The 22,283-nt window shown below is 47.9% G+C and overlaps 2 protein-coding genes and 1 long non-coding RNA gene across 5 annotated transcripts in view; 2 read left to right on the top strand and 1 right to left on the bottom strand.

Moving 5' to 3' along the window:
- Window positions 1-20,804, top strand: part of LOC147017134 (uncharacterized) — a 25,756-nt gene extending 4,952 nt beyond the window's left edge. The window contains exons 2-6 of one of the 3 annotated variants that reach the window (XR_015049363.1): window positions 1,415-1,596; window positions 1,699-2,182; window positions 5,976-6,114; window positions 19,399-19,514; window positions 20,349-20,804. This is a non-coding gene — a long non-coding RNA (uncharacterized LOC147017134). Of the gene's footprint in view, window positions 1-1,414; window positions 1,597-1,698; window positions 2,183-5,975; window positions 6,115-19,398 lie in introns of all 3 variants that reach the window. The other 2 variants (XR_015049362.1, XR_015049361.1) reach the window with 2 other exon arrangements.
- The window catches only part of LOC147017130 (unconventional myosin-If-like), a 335,840-nt gene that overhangs the window by 235,710 nt on the left and 77,847 nt on the right, over window positions 1-22,283 (bottom strand). The window lies entirely within an intron of this gene.
- The window catches only part of LOC147017131 (uncharacterized), a 184,087-nt gene that overhangs the window by 116,743 nt on the left and 45,061 nt on the right, over window positions 1-22,283 (top strand). The window lies entirely within an intron of this gene.

Genomic DNA, 22,283 nt, shown 5'->3' with positions numbered 1-22,283 from the left:
TGCGCATGGGAAAAATATTCCCGTACCTCCTCGTACCACTGCATCGCCACAATTCGCCACGAAAGAGAAGAGTACTGCATGGCTCGGACTGTCTTCGGGACCGGGCGATGTGGGGCCGAGCAACAGACGTGAATCGCTCGACCGCATCTCACAGGGGATGTCCCGGGTGGGCATAGGGAATTGATATGACCCTCGTCCAGTTGCCAGACCACGGCAAGTTGGGCAGCGAGGAGGTGTCGCGGGAAGGATGATCCAGGAGTTTAGTACGGGGCCTGGGTGTGCATTTTAGCAAATGAGGGTGGTCTGGGTGTTCATTTTGGCTCATGAGTGGGGCCCGTGTGTGGCAGGGAAAGTCCGTTGCAATTCAGCATTGGACTGCACTCTGAGCACGTTCAGGGCCAGGGTGCTGGTTCGAGGAGCATGCCCTATGTTGAGTCAGGAGCTCCGAACCGTATCAAACCGGATGGGCTACTGAGACAGTTTCCGGCCCCGGAGCCTGGCAGGGTGTGGCTCAGGCCGCTATTGCCCAATAGAGGAGCGGGATTCGGGTCATGACCCCACCCTTCGCTCGGGGATAATAAAAGGGGGAGCGTGGAGCCATTCACCCTCTTATCTGCTCCTCTATGCTCTTCATTTCCTTCACTTCATTGCCTCTTCTTCACTCACTGTTGGTGTTGAATGAAAGGACGTGCTTCTTCCTGAGGGCCTGATCTGGGGGTGACTGCCAAGACTCCCAGCAGGCTGGTAACGTTCGCCACCCCCATGGAGTGAGACTTACCAGTGCAGAGCGCACGTTGCCACGAACCCTGGCAGAGTTACTAGGCCAGAGATAACGCGCTGCATCTCGAGGTGGGAACACTCAACCGGAGCGTCCCACGGAGGTACATGCCACAGAAACAGACCTATACAAGGCTCGGTGAAGGATCTTTTGCCTCACGCATCTTCTCTCCTCTCTCTCTCTCTCTATCCCGTCTCCTTTGGATGCACAAAAGAGTATCATGACAGACTCGCAATCCCATTTTCCTCTGGCACGACACCACACTCCCCACATTGCACTGCACCACCACACCTCCCACACCTGAGACACCACCAGAAATGTGTTTGCTTCGATTTTGTGGAGAAATACACGGCCCAGCTCTGCTCGTTACTGAAATATTCGATGGAATAAGGAATAACAGCAAACAAACAAGGTTTAATTCTTATTAATGTGGTGATGTCCAATGTCACGACTCATATATTGTTGCGGTTCTGCAAAACTGCATGCCTCTAAGGCAATGGCACCCAACATACAGTCATCCACAGGCAGTTATTTCGTTCATCTTCGTGCACTTTGACCTCCCCTCATGTCTCGTGGATTAACCACGAAATTTTCACCACATGTTCTCCTCCTTCCGATGAACTCCCTCCTCTCCAGGTATCTCAGATTGTTTTCAAGGCCTCATGTACATTTGAAGACTGAACAACGCATCTTCGATCATTAAATGAAGATACCGTTTTGAGGAAAAAAAGTAACATTTTAATTACAAGGGGACGAGGTGATGCACGTTTTGTCCACAGCGATCCCGGAAGGTGTCTCGTGTACACCGCCCAATGAAGGTACGTTAATTATCACATTATGCGGAGGAATGAAAATGGTGATATTTCATGAAAAAAATACTTTGTTGGACGTGAAACGCAGTTACTTTCTGCCTTTCGCAGGAATTCACCAATAATTAGAGCCTTTTTACAACACACCAAAACTCATGGAAAAATGATATGATGGAGGATAGAAAGTTTATTTACTGATTACAACGAGAGGGAAAGAAGAAGAGTAGAAATATGCAAACAATGCAGGTTCATGTGACGTGTGTCACTGTCACCTTATCTAATATATAAAGCTGAGTTTGGATGTGTGGGTCTGAACAAGGTACGTTTTCATTACAATGAAAATACTCATGCTTGATATTAAAAGTCTAATTTTAAAAAAATGTCCTTTTGTCTGTGTTTTGAATGTAGTGCATGCTGTCGAGATGTGCAGTGGTGTGCTCAGTTACCAAGCAGCTCGTTAGCGCTTGCCAAGCCAGCCGTTCCTTATCAACGGTTTCCAATGGAGTGCTTGCTTGAGTGCTTATGCCGCTTGGCAAACGCTCAACAAGAAACTTGGAGACGAAACATACACGAGATGCACGACATGGCGATGATGGTAAATATCTATAGTAACATTATTTCAGCCATATAGATGAGTTCGTCCCTCAAGGGGTGGGGTTGATAGGAGGCATGGGAAGGGGTGGGGTTAATAGGAGGCATGGGAAGGGGTGGGGTGGGAAGAAGGAGCCGACGTTGCTTGGCAACACCAGGTATCCCTGCTCATGTTACATAAAACATTTGTATTAAAGGTCCAGGAAAACGATCTTTTGTTCTTCCATGGCTGTACAAACCCTCGAATATGGGTTGCAGTCATCAATCACTGACATGAGGATCTCCGTACGCCTGGTGTTGGCTTAGTGGTTAGGGTGGCGGCTTGGGATCCTAGGGTCCTGAGTTCAAGCCCCGTTGGGCCGCTGAATTAATACACCAGGAGGTTGACTCAGCCTGTCATCGTTCCGAGGTCGGCAAAATGAGTACCAGTGCACTGGTAAGGGGGACACTGCATCAGCGGCATAGCCGCGTCCCAACCAATGATGCAACCAGCAGCCACAGGCTGCACTCGATAGATAGGTGAGGGTCTCCAAAGAAAAGTTTCCAAAGTTGAGAAGGAAGAATCTGGAAGGTAAGGGTGTGCAAGTAAAGAGAGGTTCAGATACAGATACAGTACATTCTGACAGGGGAAGTTCCTTGACGTGATCAGAACTGAAGCACTTCCTCCACTCTCGTTGCGCCTCGACCAGTCGCACTTCCCCATATCATCCTGAAAGGAACAGCGAGTGTGAGTGTTAAAATGGTGTGATTTGTTAGAATATTAATATGGATGTCAAATCAAGAGAAGCCTATCAATCCCTGGAGGATGTTCTGCCAGATGCGTGACATGCTATACGTTCACTCCTCTTGACTGCTACAAACGTTACTCCACAAATGCGTTTATTCACTTACCATCTTAGATCTACAAATGGGTTATCAATTCCTCCACGGTTTTCCTCACCTGGATCTGTTCTCTTGAAAAGTCACGTGTGACAATCAAACTATGGCCCTGTCATTGAGGAGGTGGAACTGCTTGAGGCTAACCCTCAGTATGTTCACCACATTTCCCTGATGGTAAAGAGATGTCTGCGACTCGGCGTGACCTGGCACCACGTGATGAAGTCGAAAAATATGGTGATAGATTCTCCTGTTCATAAACCACCTGAACTGGTCTCGGACGCAACCGCGAAGTGGGGGTTACTGATTCACAAATGGGAAAACGCCCAATCATAATCCACCATATATGATATTGTTACGAATTTGGGAATTCGATTGCACACGACATACAGGTTCCTTTAGTCAGCTATGTCGATAAGTGCTTGTTCCCCAGATAGCTCACCTTCCATTGTTTAAATGTTTAGAAATCAATTAGATGCACTGCGGATCGATTTAATAGTTAGGTAACGAAACAATGGAGACGTCCCTTCCCCTCTTCTGCGAATAGGAAGAAGAACCCTGCCGTCCCGTGATTCATGATGTCAACAACTCCCTCCCACCCGTGGTTGAGCGGGGGATGGATCACGAGGGCATGAGTCATGCCAGGCGCGGGGGAGGGGAGCGGAGAAGGATAAAGAGGAGATCCTGTCTTGTTCGGGGGAAGTGGGAGCAGAGTGGTGGTCGTTCAGCAGACCTTCAGGTCCTGTTTGGCTTGGGTTCGGGTTGAGGCCTTCGGAAGCTTTTTGCTTCTGCAGAGGAGTTGTTCAGCAGAGCTTCAGGTCCTGCTTGGCTCGGTAGGCTTTTTGGAGAGCTGCTTTGCTTGGAAGAGAGTTGAGCTTGTCGCTCGGCTCGAGCTGCGAGTGGTGGCTTCTTCTTCTTCTTTTTTGGTTCGTGGAGCTCTTTTTTTCCGTTTGGTTCCCGGCTTGGTGCGACTCATCGACCTCTTCTTGGAGGTGGTTCCTTGGGGGAAGCGGCGCATCGACGGGAAGGATCGGCACCTCGTCTCACCAGCACGTGTTGAGAAGCGCGGGAGGATTCGCGGGAGCTCGGGAGGGATCGCGGCTCATGGCGATTGGATCCAGCTTGCTCTCGCTGGAGCCCGGGTCCGAACAACTTGAAGACCACACGAGGTGGAGAGGTTTGAGATAGGACCTGGGTTTCAGCTCACCTGTCCTCCGAGCTGGAGCTCGTTATTAAAGGCCTCAGCCACAATTTCTTGGGTGTGTGTGTGTGCGTACGTGTGTCCGTGGGCCCGTCTAATAAGTAGGAAATTGTTAAGTGCTTTATGTGCTGTAAATGTTTGCATCGCATTTCGTAAAGTCGGTATAGTTCTGCTCTTACGTGCTTCCCTAGTTCCCCATTATTATTAATAAATACCCCAATGGTTAAATGTTTTCAGCTCATCGCGTCGATTCTTTCATTGACTGAGCATTTTGTGTGTCGGTAGTTGGTACCCAACCCCACGTGATCTGCCCATTGGCGTATTTCGGTTCTTGTAAAAGGACCCGTCGACTCAGACTTATCCGGGCGGCGATCTGTATTCCGGGCGATCGGTCGGGCCGACTCGACTTGCGGCTCCGTTTGAGCGGTCGGTTGGCGGCCGGCCCCCCGGCCCATAACAATATCAAATTAACCCAATGGTGAGTATTACAACGTGAAGCATTAGTTAGAGTAACATAACTACATCAGGATATGGTTATTGTACACAAACAATTCTGCTTGCAGCTCAGTTAACTACAACGAAGAAGAGTACGTGGAGATGGGGCCAAGTCGCAGCTATGATGGAGTCCTGCAAGTGGTGTGGTCATTCTCAAACTGATGTCTCATCAGCAAAAGTGCCCCCCCCCTCAAAAATAGTGAATATCACTGGTCCAGGCCATCCTGCCAGCCCCTTTCCAGTTCCTAAACCACAAAATTATTTTTCTACCTCTTCAGTTTTCTTCAGTTATTTTTGTTCATTCAAGATCTGGTCAAGAATAAAAAGGGAAGAAAGAAAAGCACGTATCACGGTAATTCACAAGTCACGATGCAATTATAAAGCCCACTATCCATGATGGCTTGTCGTATTTATATGAAATCACTCGGACAAATGAGGAGGAAATGACAAGAAAAAGGAGAGAAAACCCCAACCGCCACACAATGCCTGTTTGAGGTCGTTGTCAAAGGTTTTCTCTGGGGAGATAAAAATGGTGTAGCTCTTGGTGGGCAAACATGGGTCTGGTGGCATCACATCCGGCCCCATGGCCTCTTCGTACATACGCATTTTGTCCGGCTCCATTGTCTCCGGGGACTGGCTTCGCAGGACGTCTTTCTCCACTCCGTGAACCAATTGCTCACTCGATACTGCCTGAACTCCTCAGTCAATCCCGTTCCCTGACAAACAAACTGTACCCTGAATGTACCGAGCTCTCTGCCCAGAACGTACTGAGTTTTATTCTTATTGACCCCACGGCCATACGTTCGTTGGTCTTCCCCACAAAGTGTTTATGCTGTGACTTACCCACAGTTTCTCAGCAGCAAATGACGGCTTTTGCCCAAACGTGCGGCCGCGAGTTGTCTTCAGTATCGTCCTTGGTGAGGGCGGGGGGGGGGGGAGGGACTGCCTGGCTTGCGGTGCTGGGTTAAGAAGGGGGACAGACGAAACTGGGGGAGGTCAGATACATGTGGAAGGGAGGTGGAGCACTTTATCATCTCCTCATACACTCTTGGACACATGTCCTTTCGTTTTAACACAGATACCATATGCTTATGCAAAACATGTACTGATGGCATAACTCGGCGATATTATTCCTATTTTACTCCTCATCACATAACCACAATAACTTATCGTATTGGAACTGTTGAAGAACTTGTAGTTCATTGTATTTTCGTTTTGTATGCAGAGTCAAGGCTCAAAGAAGAGTGAGAACACAATAGATCATGGTTTTGGATGGCAGATGATTTGAGATGGTGGTGAACAGCTGTCTTGAAGAACTGGAGAGAAGAATGGGATTGAAGAGTGTATGGAGGTTGCTTCCACAGGTGGGGAAAAAGAAGGAACAAATGAGTGGAGGTCTGCAGTGGTTCTGGATTTTGGCAGTTTCTCAAGAAGGGGATTGCTGGTGGGCCACATGCATCATCGTGTCTGGTGGGTGGAGGGGTGGGGGGGGGGGTAGGTGGGGAGATCATGGAGAGGGGACAGGGCAGAGGGTGCAAGACAGGAAATGAGGGGGAAGAAGGAAGAAGAGACCACAAACCTGTCAGTGATTGCAAAGCTGTAGGCCCAGAACAGCTTCATTGTGAGAGATTCCAATGATCCTTACAGCGTTGGTATACACGGCATCAAGCTGAGCAAGCAATGAGGCAGGGGCACCAGCCCAGAGGAGAGAGCAGTATTTCATCCAGTTGCGGATGAAAGCATTGTCGATGGATAGGAGTTCAGGTGTGCCAAGGAAGGACTTTACACAACAGAGGACGCCCAGTTAGTAACTTGTTTTCACGGCCAGCTTTGAAATGTGGTTTGCCCAAGAAATATCATGGGTGAGAATGAGTCCCACGAATTAGAGCGACAACTTATTTGAGAGGGTTGTTTGGAAAGTAGATAGGGTTTGCCAAATGGTTCTTTCAGAGAAAGAGAGAGAGAGAAGAGAAGAGTTTTCTCAGAGTTAAATAACACATTCCAAGTGTTTGACCAGTTTGTGATTTTGTCAAGGTCTGAGAAGAGGGAAGAGGCTGTTAACTGTCTGTCAGAAGGAGTCATCAGCAAGGAGATAAAGAGGATTTTCCAGAGTCAGAGAGATCATTGATGAAGAGTCGGAAAAGGTTGGAGCCATGAACACTGCCTTGGGGTACTCCAGCCTTGACAGGGAGAGGAGAATAAAGCGTTACTTTGAGAGCCACATGTTTGTTATGAGAGTGGAGGAGTCAGTAATCCAAGAGTGGGGGTTGGCCTTGGATGCCAAAGACAGAATTTGGAGTGCAAACCAGGATGCCAGACTTTTGATATGTCGAGAGAGACTGCTGTGATCTCATGTCTGGTATTGAAGGCCTCTATCCATTCTTGGGAGAGTAGAAGTAGCATGTCCAAGGTAATGTGTATGACCTGGTCTGAATCTGAATTGATGATCTGAAATGAGGTCATTGGAGAAAAGGAATGATTTATGTTAACCTTGCTGATGATTGGAAGGAAGCAAATGAGTCTGTAGTTAAGAGGATCAGTTTTTGCACCTTTTTATGTGATGCAGTGATGTTGGCTGACTGCAGGTTTTAAGGACTCGTGAGTTGATGTTGTCTGGTCCAAATGCCGAATCAGAGTCGAGGGTTGTCAGAAACTTCCCCACCTTCTCAAGTGAAAAAAAACACAGAATCCAGGAGCAGTTGGGTATGACCGGGGAGGGGTAGGTGCAAAGAATGAGGATTGGGGACACAATATTTGGAAGCAAACACAGAAATTAGGCATATTAAGGGGAAAATTATCAAGGGAGGCGCAAAGCACCTCTCCCTTTAAATGAAACACTTTCTCTATGTGCAACTTTAACAAAGGGACTGAAAATTTGTGTCTTGGCTTCTACTGGATGAAATTGGCTGCAACTTTCAGAAGAAAATCCTTTGTACGTCGAGGTAATATGTTCCAAATTTCAGCAACGTCCATTTCCGAATTCTCGAGTTTTTAACAAAAACTCTCAAAATTATCGTTTGTGTATGTCAGTCTGTCCGTCCGCCCAGAATGTGTTGGCACTCATATCTCAAAGGCTATCCTTGAGAAAAATGCCAGGGGCATAGAAAAGGCCCCTTTATATGGTCTGTGTCATGTGGCAAACGATAGAAAAAAAGGGACATTCCATGGCTTGTAGAAAATGCCAAACGATGGAAAAGAAGGGACATTCCATGGCTTGTAGAAAATGCCAAACGATAGAAAAGAACGGATATTCCATAGCTTGTGGGAAATGTCAAACTATAAAAAATAAGGAGCATTCAAGAAATCTCGTGTGCATGTTGTACTCCCTTTGTGTTCTTAGGAGGAATCAAGTAATGCTCTAGAAAAGTTCATATAAAAGGGCTAAAAGCGACAATTTTTTTTACAAATTAATCATACACATGTACCTTATCTTATGCGTTTTCGTTTCCGTACACACCATATAAAGGGGCCTTTTTCTCTGCACCTGGCATATTTCTCAAGAATTGTCTTGTGCCACAACCTCTGCAAAATGGATTCCTCAAGGTTCCCAGACTGGATAAACTGACAGACTTCATGGGTAAGGTGGTGAGAATGTTTTTGGTAGAAGGCAAGGAGGACAATTTGGCTGTAAATGAAAGACGAGGGTGGATGAAACAAGTATTTAGGAGTGAAGAGTTTTTGTGAAATCAGCTTTGTGAAAGAGAAAAAGAAGAGATTTTTTTATGAATAATAATAATAATAATGAATTGGTTGTTCCTGGCAGAGTAATAAGCAGAGTTAGACATTTTAAAATACATTTTGGAAGAATTTTTCATGTTATGAAGAGCTTTTAAAGGAAGCCAAACGTTTTATTCAGTGAAGATTGTTTGGGAATATTGCTTCTTTTGATGTTGTTTGTTGGTTGGTGGGGTTGGATTTTGGAGTGGAGAAGAGTGGAGTGTTTTTTATATTTTTGAGTGAGGAAGGGAAATGGCTTGTGCTGAGGAATCACAAGTAACCATACCTGGGATAAAAGGAGCAAAAATGAGACAAAGAGCAGATAGAGAGGCACAAGACTAGTACTAATGGGCCTGACATTACCTGTGATACAAAATGGACTATTCAACACAACAAGATATGGTCTGGGATGTGAAAATTGATGAAAAACATGACCAGCAAAACAGGAATTAAAATAAAACAATAAAACCAAACATATCTGGTCTGATGAACTTTGATTGGCTGAACAGGAAGGACCAGCTGCCAATCAGGATGTTCACATGCTGCGAACCTGGTACCGGAACATTCTTGTCTGCTTTTATAAACAAGAGAAGTCATACAACATGTTACCCCGTGGAATGTTCAGGAATATATTTCAATGTACATAGAATAACGATTTTAAAGATCGTTAAAATGCTTTTGGAAGTTTAGTGCCAATGAAGCGGGCCTACACATCACCCTATTCACATGTCCGAGTGCAGTACTACCAAACAGAAGGGTGTTTAAAGTGACAAGAAGGTGATTTGTGTTGTCCAGTGTTCAAGTCTGTAATTAAATTTATATAAAAGAAAGATTGTAAAAGTCGTTTCAATAAATCAATTCTGGAATTTACTGCTGTTGATGCAGTGTCTATTACACCACCCTATCTAACAGATAACAAACAAACAGACTGACAAGGGAGAAAATATAACCTCCATCCACCTTTGGTGGTGGAAGCAATGATTGCATATTTGTCTGGGATTGTTTTTCTTGTTGTTGTTGTTTCTATTGTCGAGGCTCGTATATGAGCTAACACAAAGAACTAAGAACAAAGGGAGCAGGATCCAAAAGGGGTGGGAGAGGGAAGCACAAAACAGCAGGGAACAGAGACATGAGGAGATATTATGTAGAAAGGAGAGGGATGGGGCATGTATATGGGGTAAAACAAGATGGCTACTGCAGGGACTTTCAGGAAGGAAGGCAGGGAATTTGAAGGAGGTGGGTTTGGGGTGGATAAACAGGAGTAGAAACGATCATGGCTTTTTATGGGAGAAGATATAAGATGGTTGTGAATGTGATGTACTGAATAGAAGATGCTTAGCAGGCAGACACGATGCGGAGGAACAGTCGAGCCGGGTTGTGGTGTACAAGCGCGAGCGCGAGCGTACTCTGCCCGTGGCTCTCCTTTATTGCGTATCGTATTATATCAGCACACTCACGAGCCGGGCGACTCCAGCCTTACTACAACGCCTCAGGCGGCGCGCACACCTTATATCCCTTGCAGACCCGATGACCACGCCGACCCCTCCTCCCATCATCATGCCCATCATGCATCATCATCATGCCCCGCCCTGCATGCCCGCAGGCTACACCACACTCCTCCCTCCTAAAACTATGATTATGAAATGATCACCATCATAAGAAGCATAAACAACACGAAGGACTTCGGTATAATAATCATGAAAATAAAATGAAAACAGCGAAGTATAACAGCACACCACATCATATAATGCGTGAAAGCGAGTTAATGGAGCTGCCACGACCAGATTCCGAAGACACAGCACCTCCCAAACTCTGGCCGCGTTACCGATATGAAGCAGCAAGGCGAAAAGCACAGCAGCCCTACACAGCGGAAACGCCCCCAGGCGGCTCATGCTGACATGGCCCTCGCCGAGGCCGTGGCGATCTCTCGAGCCAACCTCCCCCGGCACCATCAAACGCCTCCGGCCCACTCCCCCCAGGCAGACCCGACGTAGATAAACATTCCGAGGCCGGAAGCCCGCTGTCTGGAAGCCGTGGCGCCAGCGCCAGCCTTGATCGACCTTGGCCGGGGGCGCTGAACAGCGCCGCTGGCTGTACGCACTTAATGCTCCAAAACAACCCACGCACCACAATCAGTTGAGACGCCAACGCCCGTCTAAACGGCCTTGAGCGAACACAGAGAGCTGCGCTCGCAACCAGAGGTGGGGGTAACGCCGACCAGCGCACCAGTCTTGGTTCCGAGTCGATCTCCGAGACCCACACGGCAGCTAGACGGTTGCAATTCCATTTAAACCACACTTCAATCATAGGCTCGTAATAAATCACTACGAACATCATTCGAAGCATTGCAAACTCATTTTTCCGTACAGCGCGTTCGTTTGATAAAATCCCAGCACATGACAAAGCAACTACTCGCGGCCCGGGACAATGGAAGGCCAACCCAACCTTTTTATTCGCCACCACCACTCCCAAAGCCCCCACATCACATTGATCATAATACAAATCCCATTGATTGATCTCCGCCAAACTCACTCTCACACGGGAACTGCTGGCATTAATTTCAACAACGTTAAATTGCATCACTAGAGCAAGGAAAAACACATATGCCATGAACAACAACCCACAACCCACAACACGAGTCCGTTTCTTGGTTGTCGACTCGATGTTGTGACTCGCGACTCCCTTTAACGCCACGGGCTCACCGCAACCTGTCGCAGCTGCCCGAACAACACCGGCGCGCATTGCCTCACGAACGCTGCCGAAATGCGGGAACTCATCGCGAGAGCTGATACGGCTCTCGCCGCTCCCGAACCGCACATCACCGCCGCAGGCAGCAACGAACGGCCGCTCCCGTTGCATCGACGCCGCCCCCGCCGCCAGAGCCTCGCCCTCGGTACTCGACGAAGGCCTCGAAGAGAGCACTGGCACATCTGGAGGTACGAACCGGAGATCCAGTCCGAGGTGCGCCAGCCAGTCCCGACCCAAAAGGGCGGGCCCCTCCCCTCGTACAACGAACACCGAGAGCCGGGCGCGTCGACCTCGGTAGCGCACTGAGACGTCGGCCCTCGCAAGCGGTGCAATCGCTTCACCGGTGTACGTGTACAGCGACAAGGCCGTCTTGACCAGGCGAATACCGCGAAGACCACGAGCCGCCTGCTCACCCATGACCGACACCGCAGCCCCGGTATCCACGCAAAACACGGTTGGTTCGCCATTCACTTCGACCTCCACCGTGAAAGGCGTCGTCATCTCTGAACCAACGGAAAACAGACTCAACAGTGGTTGCATCTCCCACTCCGGCTCGCCGGCATCGTCATGCCCCAGTTGCAGGCCAATCTCCAGGTCACTGGGGTCCTCCCGCACTTCGTCATCCAAGACCCCAACGGAGGCCCCCGCCATCCGACACACACGCTTCAAATGTCCCACCTTGTGACAATGCAAACACACGGTGTTCTTATACGGGCACATTTGTCGCAGGTGCGGACCCCCACACCCCCAGCACCCCTGGAAAGCCCCTTCGCTCCCGGTGCGACCGTGCTGCGTTGCGCGCCCTCGTCCCGCACCGCCAGGCGCGCGTGCGACTTGCGGCACTTGAGCCATCGCGTGGACTCCGGGCTGCGCGACCTGCTGCACTTGTGCGGTCACCGCGTGGACCTCGGGATTAGCCGACATGCCCCAGCTGGAGCTACTCATTACGTCCTGGCCAGCAATGGTGAGGACATCCGTGAGTGTCTGCTCGACAGACGAAGCAGTCGCGACCGCCGAGTCGAATGTGATGTCGGTCAACCGCAGGATGGCTGCTACCATCTTTGCATCTCGCAGACCAGAAATAAAATGATCTCTGAGCCGTGCCGGACGCTCCTCTGTCGTGAACTTGCACGGCACAGCCGAATGCTTCACCCGTGCTACGAAGTCTGCAACGCGCTCCTCGCCACCCTTAGCGAGGTGATCGAACTGGAACCGCGCGAGATGTAACGACTTCTCTGGCGCCAAGTGGGTCTTCATTTTCGCCACGATGTCCTGAAACGATAGCCCGTCATCACTGGGCCTATTTGGAGCCACCAAATCACTTAGCAGCCTGTAGTGCTCCGTTGATAGCGAGGCGAGCAAGATCGCCTTGCGTTTCTCTTCATCCTCTACATCATTCGCGCGAAAGTAGCAACCTAACTGTTCAGAAAACAACTCGAATTCATCTCCCCCGAACATGGGTACGCGTCCGTGCGCCGTGCCCCGACCTTCTGCCATGCTCGTGCTGGCGAGACCCTTGGCTCCGTAGCTTGGAACCGCACGGGTTACTTGCCGCCCTGCACACGCCGATCCGAAGATCCTCGTCAGCCAACTGTGATGTACTGAATAGAAGATGCTTAGCAGGCAGACACGATGCGGAGGAACAGTCGAGCCGGGCTGTGGTGTACAAGCGCGAGCGCGAGCGTACTCTGCCCGTGGCTCTCCTTTATTGCGTATCAGCACACTCACGAGCCGGGCGACTCCAGCCTTACTACAACGCCTCAGGCGGCGCGCACACCTTATATCCCTTGCAGACCCGATGACCACGCCGACCCCTCCTCTCATCATCATTCCCATCATGCATCATCATCATGCCCCGCCCTGCATGCCCGCAGGCTACACCACAGTGAACAACTGTTTTGAAAACCTGGAGGGGAGAGTGTGATTGAAGAGAGTGGGAGTTTGTTCTTGAGGCAGAAAAAGTGAAGGTAAGCAGTAGTTCTTGATTTTGGTAGTTTCTTCAGAAGGTGGTTGCTGGGAGAACTTGAATGCCCTGCGGAAATATGGGGTGGGGGGGGTAGGGGGGACAGATCACAAAGCATTGGGGACAAGACCAGAGAGGAGACAGTAGAAGACATAAAGACCACTGACCTACCTGCGGTGAGAGACCCAAAGACTCAGCTTCATCGCGAGAGATACCAATGATCCTAAAGCCTTGGTTTCCACAGCATAAAGCCGAGCTTGGTGTGAGGCAAGAGCACCAGCCCATAGGGCAGAGCAGTGCTCCATCAGGCTGTGGATGAAAGCTTTGTATGTGGTCAGGAGCTCAGGTGTGCCAAAGAAGGACTTTGTACGATGGAGGATGCCCAGTTGGCGACTGGCTTTGGAGGCCAGCTTGGAAATGTGGCTTTCCAAGGAAATATTCAGAGCCAAAAGCTTGAATGAAAGGCCTTCTTCAAGAGGATTGTTGAGGAAGTAAATGGGGGGCAGGGGAAGTCCAGACAGTCATTTAAGAGAAACAAAGTGAGAGTGTGAGAATTGTAAGGATTGAAAGACATGTTCCAAGTGTTGGACCATCCAGATCTGCAGAGAGTGAAGAGGCTGCTGCTTGCCGATCTGAAGGATGACAGATGGTACGTCAGAGGGTGGAGTCAACAGCAAAGAGATAAAGAGGATTTTCCAGAGTTGGAGAGATCATTGATGAAAACCAGAAAAAGCACAAGGCCCAGAACACTACTTTGAGGAACTCTAGCCTGGACAGCAAGAGGGGATGAGAGAATTCCATTTAGGGCCACATGTTGACTGCAACAGGAGAGCAAGTCTCCGAGCCATGACTGGAGATTGCCTTGGATGCCAAAGGACTTCTGGTCATACACTTCCAGTCACGTGATCAGAATGATGGGCAATTTAACATCCCTACCCTGGCCTAACATTGTCACTCAAATTTGGTGGCATTCTGACTGGTAGGTCTGCAGAAGAAGATTTTTGAACGAATTTATGTGATTTTTCCCCAAACTTGAGCAAGTTGGCCATTTTGACTTACTTAAAGGCATGTGACTGGAACGAGCTTTGCAATTCGTGTTACCAGTCATGAGGAACATTGCTGCCAAATTTCAGCCTGATCGGACCATCGGTTTGGTCGGAGAAGTTGAAAAAGGAGAGACAGACAGACATATGAATAAACAGTGTGCTGTGACAATACCTTATCTGGAATATAAATTTCAGAAAAGCTAAGAAGAGAGTTTAGTGAGCAGAGCAGGGTGCCAGACGGTATCAAAAGCTCATGATGCGTCTCGAGAGACGGCTCTGATGTCATGCCTGCCATTGAGGATCTCCATCCATTGTTGGGAAAGCAGAAGCAGCAAGTCCAGGGAAGAATGACCTCATATGAATCCAAATTGATGATCGGAAATCAAGCCATTGGAGAAGAGGAAGGATTTAATGTGGTAAGCGATGATGGATTCCATGATCTTGCTGATTCGCAGAAGGCTGATTGGTCTGTAGTTGCAGGGATCTGTTTTTGTATTTTTTTTTGCAGAGCGGTAATGTTTACTGATTTCCAAGGAGATGGCAGATGACATTGATTAAATGAGAGGGTGAACAGAGCAGAGAGAGGGTGAGCAAGAGCAGTGGAGCAGGTTTTTAGGACGCGTGGTCTGATGCCGTCTAGATCGGTTGCAGAATCTGAGTCAAGCTTTGGTGGTTCTCTTATTTTTGGTTCTGCGGTGGTTCTGCCAGTCTGCCTGAGTGAAATGCCAGACTCGACGGCACTAAGGTGGTTCTCTAATAACAGCAAGAGAGATGTCTACTCTCCACCTTATCGGGAGAAAAGGACAGTCCAGGAACACTGGGTGCGACTGGGTAAGGTGGGTAGAGAAAGCAATGGGTTTGGGACACAAGATTTAGAAGCAAACACAGAGTTTAGGCATTCAGCCTTTTCACGTGCAGTGTCAGCTGTGCAGCCATTTGAGGTAAGGGAGGGGATGGAAGGGGAAAAAAACACCAGAAACAGACTTAACTCAAGGTCACCAGGATTTGGAGGAGGGAGACAGGTTTGAGAGTTCAGACTTGAGATTAGAAAGATGTCTCCTGGCTCTCCTGAAGTAGTCATACACTTGTTCCGAACTTTGTGGAAGGAACTGAGATTGCTTTCTGTTGTATTTTCCTTCCATGAGGCGAAGGCAAGTTGTTTCAGGACAACTGCCTCACCACAATCTTCAGTCTATCATGGGTGGGTTGAAGGGTATGACAACTGAAGATGAGATGTGATAAATCTGTGCAGGCGAGAGAGCAAAGTTCTTTGAAATAATTCCCAGGATGAGGTAATGTTGGAGAAAGTAGAAATGGGAGACCAGTCGAGAAGTTTGATGGCTGCTTGAAGCCCCTGCCAGTTAGCTTCAGTGAAATGCCAGAGTCGACGGCACAAAGGTGGTTCTCTAAAAACAGCCAGAGACATGTCTACTTTGACAAGCATGTGGTCAGATGAACCGATTGGAGCAGAGGAAGAACAACAGATATTTTCAGGGAAATTGGTCAAAATTAAATCCAGAAGAGATGGAGTCCCGTTGGTTGAGATCTGGGATGGGAAGTTGACAGATTGTGTCAGTCCTAATGAGTTGCAGAAGTCCTTTGCTAAAGTGTCATGGCAGGTGAGAGAGGTACCCACACTCAGCCAACTGGCATGATGACAACTGAAGCCATCACATATGAGGAAGAGAGAGTTGGGTTGAGAGGATAGAAGTTGGTGCATGTTTTCAGAGAGCGAGATGTAAATGGAGTCATCCCTGTTTGGTGGATGGAACAACACACACATAAACGTGAGGTGGGAGTGGAGGGAATGAGGAAAGTGTCTGAAAAGCAGATTATGTCTGGTTTGTCAGTGGCAACATGTATGGAGAAATCTGTCAGGTTAGAACGAAGGCCTTGGGTGTTTGAGGTCCACACTGTTAAGGAGAGGGAGGGGAGGAGGCTTTGGGTGCAGGGGAGGGTAGAGGAGGGGAAAGGGTATGATGAGGGAGGATGGGGGTAGAGAGAGTTGTTGAAGGTGTGTGGGGGATTGCAGAGGAGCCTGGGGAGAGGGCTGGAAGAGGAGGAGAAAAGGCTCGGTAGTGATAGGATGAGGCAAAGTGGGGAATAATGAGAGGGGGCAGGGGGAAGTTGAATATTGAAGGAGGGGAAGAATGAGTTGGGAGAGAGAGGGCAAGAGAAGGAGGCAGCTTTGTCGATGTGAGGAGTGGGGGGGGGGTGCAACTTTGAGAATGGGCAGTGAGGGGGGAGATTGGATGGAGAAAGGTGGGGGGAGTTGAGGGAGAAGGGTGAGGGGGGAGTTTTTGGGAAAAGTGAGAGGGTAGCTTGGAGGGCGAAGTCATTGAAGGTTGCTTTGCGAGGGAGGGGAGACGATGAGAGCAGGCACGGCTAAGGGGCAGTCAGGCGAGGGGAGAGGTGGGGAGAGGGGAAGGATGAGACTTGGTAGTGGTGTGGTGAAGAAAGCAGCAGGCAGGGGTAGGCACAAGATTTGAGCGGTTAGGAAGAGGGGGAGTGGGATGAGAGGAAAGAAAGAGCATGTTTGAAATGTTGAAGAGTGTACTGATTGAGAAAGTGAGATATCTGATCTGGAAGGTTAAAACGGAGCCCACAGATGTTCGAACACCACGCAGTTCGGGACACCAGAGGAGGAGCTGATAGTAAAGCAGAGGTCAGTGAAGAGGTGCTGAGAGAGGAGGTAGGATAAGGGGCAAGATGGAAGGGATAAGGAGAGGGTATAGCAGGTGAGGAGTTCATAGGAGGTATAATCAAGGAGGTTGGGTGAATTGTCACTGAATTTGGAGAAAAAAAAGGACGATTGATGGAACACGAACATGCATTGAAAACTGGAATTTAAAAAATGTTTCAGTCAGAGATACGTTTAAAGACATTACGTGAAGGATGCAATGAAGGAGAATTAAGAGAATAAGAAAAATTAAAAATGACCGTTTTTACAGCCTTTTTTTTTTTACAGCCAAAATGCTGTGCAGGGGTTGGGCTTTTTCTTGAGGCAATGTTTTATGGCCGGATGCCCTTCCTGATGCCAACCCTGGTCACCTCTTACGACACAGGGATATGGTACACCTATTCTAACCGGTGCATACACCGGGACCAGTACACTGGTACTCACTTCGCCGACCTCGGAAGGATGACAGGCTGAGTCAACCCCCTGGTGTATTAATTTAGTGGAAAACGGGGCTTGAGCTCAGGACCCTCAGATCCCAAGCTGCCACCCTAACCGCTAAGGAACTCAGGACCCTCGGATCCCAAGCCGCCACCCTAACCGCTAAGCCAACACCAGGCTTAAGGAGAATTAAGAGAATGAAGGAAAGAAATGTTTTAACAGTTGGACTTTTTAGACATTTGATGAAGGAAAGGTCGAATTGAAAGAGCCATGACAGTCTTATGAAGAAGATGAAGAGAAGTGAAGTATGATACAATGTGGAGAACCAAACGTGTGGCAGAGGAAGTTTAATCATTTTAAGAGACCTTGTTTTTTTTTTCTTTTGTAAATAAAGGTGAGGTTAAGTGAGGTAAAGGAAAGGTTGAAGAAAAGGTCGTGACGGTGTATCGTGAATGTGGATCTGCTTAAGTAGAAGGAAGATGGTGGATCACCAAATGCGGAAGGAGGAAGAAGAGGAGGAGGTAAAGAAATCACATGGTTATGGAGGGGATAAGGTGAGAAGGGAAAAGATATAAGAAACTGAAGAAAGACTCGACAAAGATATAAGAAACTGAAACTGATATGAGATCACATAAGAAACTGAAAAGTTTGAGTTTATCAAAGTGAGCAAAATGTGATGCATCAATGACAACAATATATTCCTTTTTTTTAAAGAAAAGTTTGTCGGTAAAGGAATGGTTACAACAGTGCATCAGGAAGTATTCACACTCCCTCAACTTTTGTCACATTTTGTTGTGTTCCAGCTGGAATTTAAAATTAATTAAATTTCAAGTTTTTGTCACTGATCAACACAAAATACCCCAAAATGACAAAGTGAAAACATGTTTTTAGAAATTTTTACAAATTAATGAAAAATGAAAAGCTGAAGTGTCTTGTGTCAATAACTATTCAATCCCCTGAGTCAATACTTTGTAGAAACGCCTTTGGCAGCGATTCCAGCATTTTGGGTACGTCTATCAGCTTTGCACATCCAGATTTGGGGATTTTATCCCATACTTCCTTGCAGATTTGCTCAAGCTCTGTCAAGTTGGATGGGGAGGGTCAGTGAACAGAAATCTTGAAGTCTTTCCACAGATTCTCAATGGACTTCAAGTCTGGGCTTTGGCTGTGCCACACAAGGACTTTCACGTTCTTGTTCTGAAGCCATTCTAGTGTTGCTTTGGCTGTATGCCTTGGATCATTGTCCTGTTGGAATGTAAATGTTTACCATCACAGTCTCAGGTATTTTGCACTCTGAAGTAGGTTCTCCTCAATTATTTGCCTGTATTTGGCTCCATTCAATGTTCCCTCTATCCGTAAAAGTCTCCCATTCCCTGCCGCTGAAAAGCAACCTCGTAGCATGATGCTGCCACCACCATGCTTCAGGGTAAGGATGGTGTTAGATAGGTGATGAGCTGTGCTCTGTTTCCGCCAGACGTAGCCCTTTGCATTCAGGCCAAATCGTTCAGTTTTCATTTCATCAGACCACTGTGGGACCTTTCGTAGAAAAGTGTATTTCTTTCTAAATCATGTCCAATCATTTGAATTGGCCACAGGTGGACTCCAATCAAGTTGTTGAGACATCTCAAGGATGATCAAAGGAAATTGGATGCACCTGAGCTCAATTTGGAGCATTATAGCAAAGGCATTGAATACTTATTGGCGCAAGACATTTCAGCTCTTAATTTTTAATCAATTTGAGAATTTTTCGAAAAACACGTTTTCACTTTGTCGTTGTGGGGTATTTGTGTAAATCGGTGACAAAAAATTACAATTTAATCCATTTTGAATTCAGGCTTTAACACAACAAAATGTGAAAAAGTCGTGGGGTGTGAATACTTTCTGAAGGCACTGCATGTAATGGTGTTTGCTGCAGCATAATGGTGGTTTTATTCTTTTAACAAGGTGAAAAGCTGACAGGATACCTGAGAGGGATGCACACTCACCTCTGAGCGCTTTCATCTGGGTTTGAATCCTCACCCAGCTATAAACTGTCACCTTTGTGTTTCTCATTCAGGGTTAACTCTTCATGAATATCCATCGTCCAGCAGGATGTTAAACTGGAAGACAAATCTGCCAACATTCCTCATTGGTGGAATTTAAAGCCCCCATGGTGTGTTTTGTGAAGAGTAGGTGAGTTATCTCTTGCATCCTGTATCCAGGAACGGCCAGCGTATCCAGATTCTTTGAATTTGCAAATGGAGAGTCAAGCATAAGAATTGTTATTATTATCATCATTATCACCTACCATGCCCTGTGTAAAGCATTATTGCTGCTGATGCAGTTATGAGCCCAGAATCCTGGTCAGGTCATCATTTTGACTCAAGGCAGGGAACCGTTGATCAATTTCCAGCAATTTAGTCATGGTGCCAGGTATAGCTCAGTGTTTCGAATGAATGAATAATTTTGCCAAATTTGATTTCCTTTTTGGAGGCTATGAAGCCAGATGGCCATTGTTCTTAAAGCCCTGAACAAATATTGTGGGAAGGATGTATGGAACAGAGTGTCCATGACCCTAGATTGTCAATATTCTATCCCAATCCTGTAGCAGCCCAGCCTTAAAGGATGCTAAGGCATGCTCACCCATGAGGGGCTATTCACTTGAGGCTACAACTCAAAGGCATTCAATCAGGGCTTGTATGGAGTGGGCGGTTCTCCAATCTTTACGAAAAACTCTTCCGGTGAATTTATACCAGCAATCCAGGGGTGCAGAATGCAGATACACACTGCTGGGTGCAACAAAATTAATGACCCAATAGACCTCAGTTTGAAATGAATTCAAATTCATATTGTTATGAATCTGGAAACCATTCGCCTTCACACATACAGTTGACCCAAAGTTTAGTTATTTTGTTAAGTATATGTGGGTAGTTAGAATCTCTCCCCTATGTCTAATGGGAATTTCATGTGTGCGCTGCGAGTTTCTTTCCAGTTAGTTTTCTACATCAATCCCCTCCACTTCTTTAGCTCCATTACGCACGTGTTCAAGGCCACGAACGTAGACGGAGTTTCCATCACCTCAGAGCCGACCCCGCCCCAGCCAGATGGAATGTTCCCCTCGTCCAATCGGCGGTGAGATCACCTCCAAGTCGACCCCGCCCAGGCAGATGGAATGTTCCCCTCGTCCAATCGGGGGTGAGATCACGTCAGAGCCGACCCCGCCCCAGCCAGATGGAATGTTCGCCTTGTCCAATGAGGGGAGGACACAGATCGCCCGGCGTCCCCCCCCCCCGCCCGACCAATCCAGAGGTGAGTTCCCTCAGAGCGGATCCCTCCACCCGCCCGGGGGAGGGATAAGAAGGGTGACGAGCTGTCTCAAAGATCTTTTTCGGGGTTCCTTGGTGGTCGGTGGTCGTGTTGGTGCTCGTGGTGGTGGTGGTCATGGCGGAGGTGTTTTGTGGTGCTCGTGGTGTCGATCATCGTTCGTGGCCATCCGGGTCGTTCGTGGGATCCTGGCTGCGCTTGTTGGATTCTAGTTCGTGGGTTCAAGTCCCACCGTGGTGGGTTGTGTTGGAGCCCTCGAGCCGGGGATCCCTGTTCCCTTCCATAGACTCCGAGTTCCACAAGTGCGGGTCAGTGAAACCGCACGAGGCGGCCAGGTACCCGGCCAGACTCTGACCCTCAGCTCGCCTTCCCTCCCGAGCTGAAGGGCCAAATATAGACCCACGAGGTCCATTTCTTTTTTGGTGGGTGTGTCTGTCTGTGGCCAGTCTGATAAGTAGAAATCGTTTCAGTGATTGCCATTGTACATTTGCCTGCATTTTTTATTCGTGATTAAGTCTGCTCTGTGTCTCCCTTCCCGATTATTGTAAATAAACCCTCTGTTAAATGTTCCAGTTTGTTGTCTGTGTTTTCTTTCATTGGCCCAGTATGGTTTGGGCTTGAGAATTAGGGAGGCCGATTGTGCCGTAAATTGTTATTTGGACCGGCGTGGCTTTGGTAATTCCCGCTCGGTTACGCCGGATCCGAGTCGGTAACAGCGACTCAGTTCGGACAAAGCCGGCCAAGGGTGTGGCTTCCCCGGTGGTTAGATGGTGTGAGTACTTCGGTAAATTGGAATAGACAAATAAACCCTACCTCACGCCGTCAAAATATTGGCGACCACAGTCCTTTAAGCGACCCGTCAACTCCGGAGTTATCTGGGATGATGAACTTCAAATCCGGGTGTTCGGTGGGAGACGGCCCTACTGCTCCATCTCGCGGTCGTTCCTCACCACGGCACCACAAAAATATATTGACCTCTGTACAAGCAAGTAAAAATATGAATTACTCAAATTACTTGCTATATAATTTTCTCCAGACAGCTTTTGATGCTTGAGCATGCGAGGTTATTGTTGGTATCGTCCACATTGAGCAGAAGCAAGTGAAACTGCTTCACTTGGCCAAAAATGGAGCAAAACAGTACGTATATTGCATCATATTAAAAACTAGCAAATACCACCCGTTGTTTCGCTGATGAGATGAGGGGGGGAGGGAGGGGGAGTATGGTGGGAGAGAGGGATGGAAAGAGAAAATGTGGGGGGGGGGATGAGAGGATGGGGAGGGTGAAAAAGAGAGGGAAAGGAGGGGGGGCAGAGAGACAGGTGGGAGACAGCAAATAAGAACAAGGCTTACCTTGCTGTGTTTGACCCCCCGGGGATCTTTGACTGGTCGAGGGTTACACATGACCATCACCGCCGCGCCTCAACACAGAGCGCCATTTACTGTGTGTTTTGTATTTTACGGCGATGGCCCCACTTCACACAGTGGCGACAAAGGTTTCATCGGCTTTAACTGTGTCCTCCTGAATCAGTCAGTACAACACAAAGACTGGGAGATCACAGGTACAAGAGAGCAGAATGCAGTCATTGTTGCTGTGTTTGTTTCTAATCTTGCTTTTTGCTGTTGAGTAGTTTCAGTTGC

The sequence above is a fragment of the Eptatretus burgeri genome, chromosome 11 (assembly GCF_056783735.1).
Source record: "Eptatretus burgeri isolate ZD-2024b chromosome 11, Ebu_testis_v1, whole genome shotgun sequence".
Taxonomy (NCBI): domain Eukaryota; kingdom Metazoa; phylum Chordata; class Myxini; order Myxiniformes; family Myxinidae; genus Eptatretus; species Eptatretus burgeri.
This window is presented reverse-complemented; position numbering and strand designations above follow the sequence as displayed.